Source organism: Lepidothrix coronata, unplaced genomic scaffold (genome assembly GCF_001604755.1).
Source record: "Lepidothrix coronata isolate B3197 unplaced genomic scaffold, Lepidothrix_coronata-1.0 Scaffold75, whole genome shotgun sequence".
Classification (NCBI taxonomy): domain Eukaryota; kingdom Metazoa; phylum Chordata; class Aves; order Passeriformes; family Pipridae; genus Lepidothrix; species Lepidothrix coronata.
Window position 1 is genome coordinate 6,402,744 of NW_016690255.1, and position 8,719 is coordinate 6,411,462.

The following is an 8,719-nucleotide window of genomic DNA, read 5'->3' on the forward strand; positions in this document are numbered from 1 at the left end:
CTTTCAGAGACAGCTGCTCCATCGCATTCTTGATCCAGACACAGGTCAGAGATATGCTGTGTCACACCCTGCTGCTTGCTGTCCTGCTTTGGAAGCTCATTTCACTACTGAACAGAATTGGGACAATTTTGCCCACCTCTAAAATCAAAATCTAACTGTCTTGGTAACTGCCAAATGGCATCTCTCTCAAAGAGTATCTCTGTGGATTTGCAAACATTTAAAGATTCAACAGTGTTTCTGCATAGTTATGTTTGTTTTTAATGACCTGCTTTTTAACTTCATTCCCTCAAAGCCCTATGATATAGATAAAGAGACAGGAAAAAAAATTACCAAGAACTGTTGTTTTATTGGAAACAGAGTCAGGAGTTCAAATTCAATGTGAAATGAATATACTTGGCTGTCAGCAGGTGGCTCTGTGTTAAAAGCGAGCTGTTTTTGATGTATGCACAAAACTGGAACAGTTTAAAACAATCTATTTTATTTTTTAAGCCAGCAGGAAGATGATAAAGGCCTGTAGGAACAATACTGGTCAAGTGGGGCAATTTTTCCTTATTTTTAGTATTCTACTTCACTCAAGGTATTGATTTACCTAAGGTAAACCTGAAGGGAGACTTTAAAGGAGCACAGAAGTAAATAATGTTCTGAAGATTTCCCTGAGTACCTTGCTTTTCAATACAGACTTGAAATGGCAGAGAGCTACTGCTCATCACATTACTGTCACACTGCATTGCAAAGAGTTGTCCATCTTTTGGTTACAGACTGGTGCTACCCAGCACACGTTCTTCAGTTTGCTTTTTTTAAGATTTAAAACAATGAAGATATGAAGATCAGCTTAGATCTCCAGACGTCCCAGGGAACAGTGGTTTATTGCTAACATCTGGTGCTGATCTTCTTTTTCCTTTGTGTTTTGGAAAAGATATTGTCAAAGGGTCCTGTAACAACCCCTCAGGAGAGATTGCAGAATCACAGAATTGCTGAGGCTGGAAGGCAGCTCTGGGGATTGCCTAGTTCAATGCACCTGCTCAAGGCAGAACCAACTAGAGCAGGTTGCTCAGGGCCATGATCAGTAGGGTTTTGGATATCTTTTTTGTATGGTTAAACAAAGTTCTTTTAATTGATTTTGTGCCCATTGCCCCTTGTTCTGTCACTGGACACCACTGAGAAGAGTCTGGCTCCATCTTCTATACTCCCTCCTGCCTGATATTTGTGTACTTGGATAAGATCCTCCTGAGCCTTCTCAGCTCAAGGCTACACAATCAGAGAGCTCTCTGAGCCTCTCCTCCTGTGCCAGATGCTCCAAGCCCTTAATCATCTTTGTGGTCCTTTGCTGGATTTGCTCTAGTATGTCCATCTCTCTATTGTACTGGGGAGCCCAGAACTGGACCCAGCAATTCAGAAGTGGCCCCACCAAGGCTAAGCAGAAGGAGAGGACCATGCTCTTTAACCTGTTGGCAACACTTCTCCCAGTGCAGCTCAGGGCACGGTAAGGCTCCTTTACAACAAGGACAAATTGCTGGCTCATGGTCAACTTATTGTTCACAAAGACCACCATGTCTTTTTTGCAACACCGCTTTCCAGCCTGTCAGCTCCTGAAGTATACAGTACTAATGCATGGGGCTGTTCCTCCTCAGATGTAGGACTTGGCATTTCTATTCACTGAACTTCATAAAGTTCCAGTTTTACCGTTTGTCCAACCTGTCAAGGTCCCTCTGGATGGGAGCACAACTATCTGATGTATCAACCACTCCTCCCAGTTTTATATCATCTACAAACTTGCTGAGGATGTACTCTGTCCCATCCTCTAGGTCGTTAATACAGAGCTTAATCAGTACTGGACACAGCACCAGCCCTTGAGATATTCCACTAGTGACTAGTTGTGGTGGTTTTACCTAGGCCTAATGCCAGATATCCACCAAAGCCATTCTACCACTCCCTTCTCAGCTGGACAGGGGAGAGAAAATATAATGAAAGGCTCACAGGTTGAGATATGCACTCACCAGTTACCATCATGGGCAAAACAGACTAGATTTGGGGAAATTAATTGAATTTATTACCAATCAAATCAGAGTATGATAATGAGAATTAAAATCAATCTCAAAAACACCTTCCCCTACACCTTTCTCCTTACCAGGATTAACTTTATTCTCGATTCTCTCCCTCCTCCCCACCAGTGGTGCAGGGGAATGGGGAATGGAGGCTGCAGTCAGATCTCCACATGTTGTTTCTGCCGTTCCTGTCTCCTCAGGGAGAGGACTCAGGGTCCCTCCACAAACTTTTCCAACATGAGTCCTTCCTATAGGCTACAGTTCTTCATGAACTTCTCCAGTGTGGGTCCCCTGTGGTATCACAAGTCCTGGCAGCAAACTGGCTCCAGTGTGGGCTCCTCTCCCCATGATCCACAGGTCCTGCCAGGAGCCTGCTCCAGCACAGGCTTCCCATGGGGTCACAGCTTCCTTCAGGCTGTTGGCTGCTCCAGCACGAGATCCTCCACAGGCTGCAGGTGGATCTCTTCTCCCCTGTGGACCTCCATGGGCTGCTCGGGCACAGCTGCCTCACCATGGTCTGCACCATGGGCTGCAGGGGAATCTCTGCTCTGGCACCTGGACCACCTCCTTCCCCTCCTCCCCCTCCTCCTTCACTGACCTTGGTGTCTGCACAGCTGTTTCTCTCTCCTCTCTTCTCTGGCTGCAACTACTTCTGTGCAGTAATTTTTTTCCCCTTCTTAAATCTGTTATCCCAGAGGTGTTACCACTGCCAGCCACTGCTGATGGGCTCGGCCTTGGCCAGTAGTGGGTCTGTCCTGGAGCTGGCTGGCATTGGCTCTGTCAGACATGGAAACTTCTGGCAGCTTCTTTCTGGCAGAGAAACCACCCCTGCAGCCCCTGTGCTTCCAAAACCTTGCCACACAAACCCAGTATACTGGTTTCTGCTGGACTTTGTGCCACTGATCACAACCCTCTGGGCCCAGCCATTCAGCCAATTTTCAACCCACTTTATTGTCCACTTACCTTGCCTGTACCATAGTTTGTCTATGACAATGTTATGGGAGACACTGTTGAAAGCCTAACTGAAGTCAAGTTAAACATCAGCTGCGCTCCCTTTTCACCAAGCCAGCCATTACACCATAGAAAGCTATCAGGTCAGTTAAGCGTGATTTCCCTTTCATAAATCCCTATTCCCAGTCATCTTCTTGTCCTTAATGTGATTTGAAATGGTTTCCAGGATTATTTGCTCTGTCGTCTTCCCACGGACTGGGGTGAGGCTGACTGGCCTGTTGTTCCCAGGGCCCTTCTTCTTGCCCTTCTTGAAGACAAGAGTGACATTGGCCTTCTTCCAGTGCTCAGGAACCTACCCAGATCACAACTACATTTAAAAGACAATCAAAAGTGGCATCACATAGACATCAGCCAGTTCCCACTGCACTTGTAGGTGCATCCCATCAGGTGCCATGGACTTGTAAGTGTCTGGTTCAAGAGGGAGAGCTTCAGATTTAAAGGAGCTCCCATGGGGAGAAGCCTCGTTATTGCCTTTTTCAGATCCTTCTTCAAAACAGGTCATACCAGCTCGCCTTGGATGTGGCCAGCTAAACTCCTGGGTGTGTACTCAGGGTCCTGGCTGAATTTGTGAGGCTGGCTATTAGGGTAAACTGTCTGATTTGCAGGAGTAAATGGGAAGTGAAATCCAAAGGAGCTATAACAATAATGAAAGTCTGGATTTTGCAATTCTGTCAGTGGGGAGAAGGAAGGAACTATGCACAGTTTCCAGGTTTTAACGCAATTCTACTCTTCTATGGCTATCTTGTAGTGTTTATCCCACCTGAGCATCCTTTTGGGGTGTGAAGTTTGACTATACTGCCTCCTGAGTGGATTTTCTACTTCTCAGTATCTTCTTCATGAACAGTAGAAGTGAGAAATAGTTTGATTAAAGCTTGTGTGCTCACAGAACTTGCTTAAACTGAGAGGTGTGTACAATGTGGAAGTTATTTACAGATAGAACAACACAGACTTTCTTTCTTTTACTATTATTATAATAATAATGATAATACATATTTGTACCTAAAAATGAAAGCTTCGCAATACTTGAGATTTCTTCTGATTTACACACTGGTCTGTTTATTTCTGTGAGCACTGATTTCTAGTATTCATTAAAAAAAAAAAACAACTCTTTAACTTGTACATAGTACAGTACAAAATGCTAGTTTTCAAAGGACAAAGAATAACATTGCAAAATATAAACAAGAATGTAACATGGACATTTTTGTATTTATAAATTATGCTTTCATGATGAAGTCTGTGTGATGGAGATGAGCCTAAATTCAACTGATACTTGAAATTGCACATGCTTACATGAGGAATTTATAAGGTCTTTTGTTTCTTGATAGGTTATCAGATGTAAAATCCATCTTTCCTTTGACTTTATAAAACATCTAAGAGTAATTCTTCTTATCTTTCAATATAATAATTGCAGAAGGATGTATTAGATAAAACTCTGGATAAAAAAATTTTATATTAATTATTAGAAGGTCTATATGAATTAGAAAGACTTTTATGTCTTGTTTGTTTCCAGATGTCCACTTAGGTTCAGATTTACTACAGACTAGCAAGTCAATGGGGGATAGCCTGGTGTAATTAAGTGGCCTTAATCTCTTTTGAAGTCAGGTTTCATCTCGTAAGACTAATTCTTCCTCACACTGCTGTTTTATGTATAGATGAAATAGTGCAGGGACAATATACATCTGAAAAAAACTCCTGTAAATTATGAGTGATTTTCTCCTAAACATTGGAAATTATATATTAAAAACTGGTGAGCCCTTGTATGTTGTGTATTTACATCTATGTTTGAAAAGTGAAGATAAAATACTAATATTCTATTAATATAGAATATTTTTTACAAATTGCTTTTACAAGTAGCAAATGATTACACTAGGTAGAAGGCAGGAGCAAACCAGCATTAAATTTCTAAGTTTCTACATGCATGTATAGTAATGACTATATTTTACAGTAAAAGAGTCATTAAAATATCTGTTGTCTGAAATGACCCTGAGGCAGGCTGACCACCTGAAATAACACTTTAAAATCAGGCAGTGTCTCCAGAAACCCCGGCTATGTGCCACCTGATGGACGTACGTGTTTGTATCACAGAAGACTCTTAGGTGTTATTTCAGTACAAAGACAATTGATAATTCTGCTGAATTATAGTCATGCTGTCCTCTGAACTTCACAACATCACTGAAATTGTGACCCCTTGCGCCAAAAGAGGTTTTGGGCCTCATTTTCTTAAATTTGGTTCAGTGGCATCATCTGGTTGTACTGCTTAACATGACCAACAATAAACAAGGCTTGGCAAGAGAGAATATCTGTGTTTCTCAAGAAAACAAAGAGACACTTACTGCAACGGACAAACAAAAGTGCTGGAATTCTGATTTTAGTTCCCTGTTATCTGACAGCCTGGCTGATACTGCTTGAATTCATTTCCAAATAGAATCAACATGTATTTCCACCATGAATATATCCAATTCATGGTCTTATAGGTGACCACTAATGTCACAGTATTTCAAAGGACTGCTGCATCACTGATACAGCAACAGTGCACTGTCATATGTAGGTTTGCTTTCTCAAATAGCTTTAAATTCAAATACCACCATTGCTTATTTTTAGCTAAAACCAAAGCACTGTCAAAGGACACAGACCTTTCACACTTAAAGAGGTTTCCAGCTTAATGTGATAAAGTTTATCCCTTCCCTACTGACCTCTTTAATACCCCACATAATCTTACTGTGCAAAGAATGTGTCTATGAGCCTTTTTACCTTAGGAAACATCTCTGAATAAATGTTTTTCTTTACACTGATTAACACTTTGATTGTGACAGGTGTCTGGAGATACAAACACTCAGACATTTTAAGGCAATTTTTGCGAGCCTTTGCATGAGTAATTTGTGGATAAAAAATTTATTCTGGACTCAATTTTAATCTATCTCATATATATATATATAAACATATATAAATAAAATATTATTGTTCTGCCATTAAATTAAGATTGAACTATAAGACTGTATGAAGAATATGAATAGTATTTTTTTCAAATAATGTTGGAACACATCCATCAGCACTGATTTTGACAGTATCTGCTAGGAGGAAGAAAACACTCTGATTTGGAGCTGATTAATGTTCCATGTTGCAAACCAGGCACTGCTGGGCCAGAGAAGGCTTTCCCTCCCTGTGATCAGATAGAAAATTCTGCCTTCAAGACAAGATTTTGTCTATTTGTTTTCTCCTGCAAACAGGTACAACTCCACTGATTTATCCAATTCATCCAGTGCTGGCAGGAAGACTCACACTCAATTTGGAATCTGTTTGTTGCAGTGAATTGGAAAGCAATAGTTTTAATGGCTACATTATAAAAATCTTGGATACTCACTAAAAAAAAAAGCTTTTAATAAAGTGGAAAGTCAGTAGCTAACTGAAGAAGCATAGTGTAGTAGGTTGTGATATTAAGGGAGCATACACTGGCAGTGTGCATAAGAAGGTGCAGAGGATGAATGTATAAATGCTGCATATTAGGGTATGCACTGAAGTATTCAGCGTGATTTAATGGATTTCAGCAATTGCACAAAAGCAACTGCAATTAAAAAGTCTTCTGATCATTGATCAATTCTCATACCACCTGTATGAAGTGGGTCTCTAGCTATGGTTGCACTGCAGGACATTGCTATTATGCAAGGACTTCACAGCAATACACAAGGGAAATAACACATGATTTTTTGTCATTGAAATAGTAACATTTAGTATGCTGAGATAAAGCATTCTTCTCCTCCATGCCGTGAAACACATACCTCCTATGATGAGAAAGGTCACACTTTGAGTCCATTTTACTCTAAAATTCACTGTATAAATATAATGGGATGAAAAGGAGAGAAGTACAAACCCACTGTTGTAATGCATTTTAAAATTAAAACTTCAGGAGCAGAACCCACAGAAATCCAGAGTTGGTGTCAACAGTCATTTCTCTTTTGAATAAAATTAGTTCTTCTGCTACTTGAACACAGCATGCATATTAAATGCAGTATCCTATAGTGCTATTGTCATGCCTGGTGCATGGATTAAAAGAAAATGGAAATTCCTCATTCTGCTCTTAGTGAATGATTTTTTTGCACTCCTTGGCTTTGGTGAAATGTTTTATGAAAGGCTTACCTTTAACATGCTGTAAAATGGAAACTGCTGTAGGGACCATAATTCTGACTTCTCTACATTTTCAGTCAGGCGATACACTACTGAAGCAGAGCACATTTTTGTACACAGTTTCCCTACTAGCATAAAGGAAAAAAAAAATTTAAACAGGCTTGGCAGCTCTAGGAAGTTACCAGGAAAAAGGTGTGGTCTGTGTTAATTTGATATAATGGCTTAAGTCTTATTTCATTATTCAAAGATCCCTTGCACACCTCCTGTACAGACATTAAACAGATCCAGTCTTGCTGAGGGAACAGCATAGCTCTAATACCGATAGCAGAATGGCTACTGGTAAGTGATATTTTATTCCTTTAATTGAAGCCATGGCCAACAGGAACCAAATTTTTGATGAAATACGGAGAATACTGCCTGAGGCCTCCTAGGTAAGTGCTCCAATACATGCGTATTTCTTTAATAGCTAGTATAATCAAGGAGCAAATATCAGTCATTCAGCACATATGAAACATGCTGACATTTTTTCTGGAAAATCTGAAAAGCTCAACAAGACACACTGCAAAGGAATCAGCCACCAACCGTTTTCCTGGAGTTTACAGCTATTTTCACTCCTTATTCTACCAGAAGGCACCATTTGAGAGTAGACAAGCAAGACCGGAGGTATAAAATGTTTTCCACCAATGAGCTGGTGAGAGATGCAGACATGAACTGGGACAGCTCCAGTAAGCTGAGCACCATTTGCTTACAGAGGAAGCACTCGCTTTTCAGAGCACAGGCGTCTTTGTGCCAGTGTCCATGGAGAAAATCTTCATCCGTCTTGGATCCATTATGTACTCTCTAATGTATGTAGAGGAAAACAGTCGAAGTATTTTACAACAGCTGGCAGGGAAAAGAGTCCACATGTTCAAGCATTTGGGGGGATTTAAGTTTCCTGCTAATGTGCTGCACTAACTGTGCAATGAATGCTTGCACTCACAAGGAGAACTGCTGGACATGCATGCTGAGCAAAGTTTCATTTGGCTACCAAGAGAAAAGGAGGGGAGGACAAACTCCAGTACAATTTATTTCAGTCAATATGTGTAGTCAAACAGTTTTAAGGCTGCATTTTGATGCAAAGTCTGAACTGTTGTACTGTGGCTGCATCTGTGAAGGCAGCCGTCCTGCTTGCCCCCTCGCTGCCCCCTATGGTGCCTGAAGTCATCTGCTTGTGGTGGCCAGGGGCTGAATTGGCTTGAGAAAACGATCTGCCTGGAAAATAATCCTTTTTTGTTTACTGGGGTAATTTACAGGCAGATCACTTCACTCATCTGGTCCTCTGGAAGGGTTCAGAAATGTTTGTCCTGGCACATAGGTGACAGAGGAGGTGGGGGAGACAGGTTGTTGCTCCACATACACACTGCCAGTTTAACATACTTGAACTACAGCCCAAATAAAAACCAAAACTGCATCTTGGGCACAAATGAGAACTTGTGAATGGGTTTCTGCACCTCTCCCTTCCCACCACGCTTGGCTCCCAGCTTTGCGAATTCCTGGCATGT